The following is a 2,520-nucleotide window of genomic DNA, read 5'->3' on the forward strand; positions in this document are numbered from 1 at the left end:
AGCTCTCCCCTCAGCGCCCTGTTCTCCCTCTCCAGCTTGTGGATTTGGGAGCGCATCTTGCGGATCACCTGGAGGAGGTGAGCATTTCCCTCCATGGCCCCCCCCGAGGAGCTCCTAAAGTCCCGGTGGACCCTGCCCTTAAAAGCCTCTGGAGGACGGGAGTCCCTCCCCAGGCCAGCTCCCCGCAACGAGGAGGGCTGGAGGGAGTCATCGGGTTACTGAGAGAGGGCCCCATGATTTATTCATCCAAGGTGTCGTTTTTCAGAGTGGAGCAAATCACTGTCAACACGGTTATCGCTGCAGCGTCCGAAAAGCCTCCCCTCCCTCACTTGCGACCCATCTCCAAAAGGACCAGGGAGGACAGAGCCCATTTCCTTTGGGTTTACCCCCAAAAAACAGAGGGAGGGGCTGCCCTTTGCTGGGCAGCAAGCCATCTCGCCCCTCAGCTCAGGGCAAATTCTCCCTCTTTTGCTCTGCGTATCCAGAAAAAAAAAAATTAAAAAAAAAATTACCAATTTCTCCAAGGACAATTCAATTTCCAAAGGAAACTGATAGGGCACAAGACACTCCCCCTGCTCTTAAGGGAGCTGCGATGGATGAGCAGGTGAAGCAAAGCTCTCCTGCCCGGGAGGCTCCGTGGGTTGGAGCATCCCAGGAACGTAAGGAGAGACCGAGCGGGCATGAATCTTGCATTAGGAAAGGAAACACAATCCTCTGTGGTGCTCTCATCGCCTCGTCCCTAAAGCCATCTTTCTGCGGGCAGTAAAATGCAAAAAAAACCCGCTGCGGGAAGCCCTGCTCCCACCACCAACTTACTTCAAAATGCAAAACCGAGAATGCCAGAGAGCCGGGAGCAAAATAATTTCCCACACCTTGTGCTTTGAGACCACTCACCTCCCAGGAGCTGAACAGTGACTCAGGAATGTCTGAGAAAAAAAATACAAAAAATAAATTTGGCGGCTTCGGTGCCGGAGGCTGTGGGAAGGCAGCAAGCTGGTGTGAGATGCTCAAAACAAGGTTATTCTTATTTTTAATTTTATTTTCCAGAGGGTGTCAGGGGGTGCTACCCCAAAGAGAGCTCTTGCGCAGAAGCCATCGGAGCTGTGAGGAGGCTCTGCCTCCCAGCAGCTACTGGGAATTTGGGCAGAAACTGCTGGAATTGAGAGGAAAACAGGGATGCAGGCACGGCACCTGCACAGCTCCCGCCACGGCTGAGCGGTTTTTCCAGCCGCCTCGCCTGCCAAACCTGCTCCTTCGCTCCCCTGAAGGGCAGAGAGAGAAAAAACAAAAAAGGGCTCATCGCTGCTCCAGGGAAACAGGTATTTTTTTCTTTTTCTTCTTGCAAATCGTAACATTTTGCCCTTGAAAATCCACCAGCAGGGGATGCTCAATACTTTCGAAAAACCAAGCTGAACCTGAAAACGGGGAAATAGAAACTCCGAGAGGCGTCGAGTCGCATCCGAAAACCTTGGCTGAGCATTGGCTGGGCTGCAGGGAAGTCTCAGGATTTTCACTGTCAGGCCTCCGGGTTGCATTTCCAAGCCTCTGGGTCCCTCTCCCTTTAAATGGATACTCAAGTTATTCTGGAAAAATCAGAATTCATGTTTGATGCCAGCTCCCTGCAAGCACAACATATGCTACTGAGCACAAACCTGCCTCACGCGGGAAAAAAAAAAATCTATGTGCTCAGCTGGGGTTTTTCCTAACTAGGAGGCCCAGTTACCTGCACAGAGGTTGCCATAGCTTTCAAATTAAAAAAAAAAATAAATTAAAATTGCTCATGGGAGGTAGCCTCACATTAGCTCCGAGTAGAAAATCCATCCTAAAATTCAAAATAATAATAATTGGGGAGCACAGAAAATGCATCTTCTCCAAAGCTTTGTCTTTTGGATTCATTCTGTCTATCACAATTCTCTTAAATGAGAAATACTTTTTTTAAAATTTTTTTTTAATATTTTTTTTCCCAAAGCTTTGGATGTGTTTCTCAAAACCCTGTTTCTCTGTTCTCATCCAATACCTGATTTCAACACCCTTTGATTTTAACTGTCTAGGGTCAAAAAGCGCTTCATGGCTTTAACGTGCTGGTTCGTGCCTGCGTAATGCAGGTTATTTTTGCGCTAATCTAAATGTTCCAAGACAAATCTTTCTCGTGCACACCAAACTTGTTAAAAATCAGTAAATGCATTGAAATCCATAGCAGGTACTTTGAAGATATCCTTGATGGATCATCTGTCTGGAAGATTCACCCTCCTGTATTAGTTACTGCTGAAATACCGAGCGGTCAGTTTTTAAAAACGTTCAAAACTGAAGTAGAAGGAGCAAGCTGCTTCTCAGGGCACGTGGGATCCAAAAATCCACGTTCAAAGCTTGGAATTTTACTTTTGGCCAGCCCAGGGGTGGTGTGTGAATGGTACAGATCCTCCTCCTGTTTCTCATTTGGGTATTATAACAAAATCAAATCAAATCATCAACACGACGTCGCCAACGTAACATCTCTCCAGCAAACGCTGAGATATAATC

The sequence above is a fragment of the Apaloderma vittatum genome, unplaced genomic scaffold (assembly GCF_000703405.1).
Source record: "Apaloderma vittatum isolate BGI_N311 unplaced genomic scaffold, ASM70340v1 scaffold29817, whole genome shotgun sequence".
Taxonomy (NCBI): Eukaryota; Metazoa; Chordata; class Aves; order Trogoniformes; family Trogonidae; genus Apaloderma; species Apaloderma vittatum.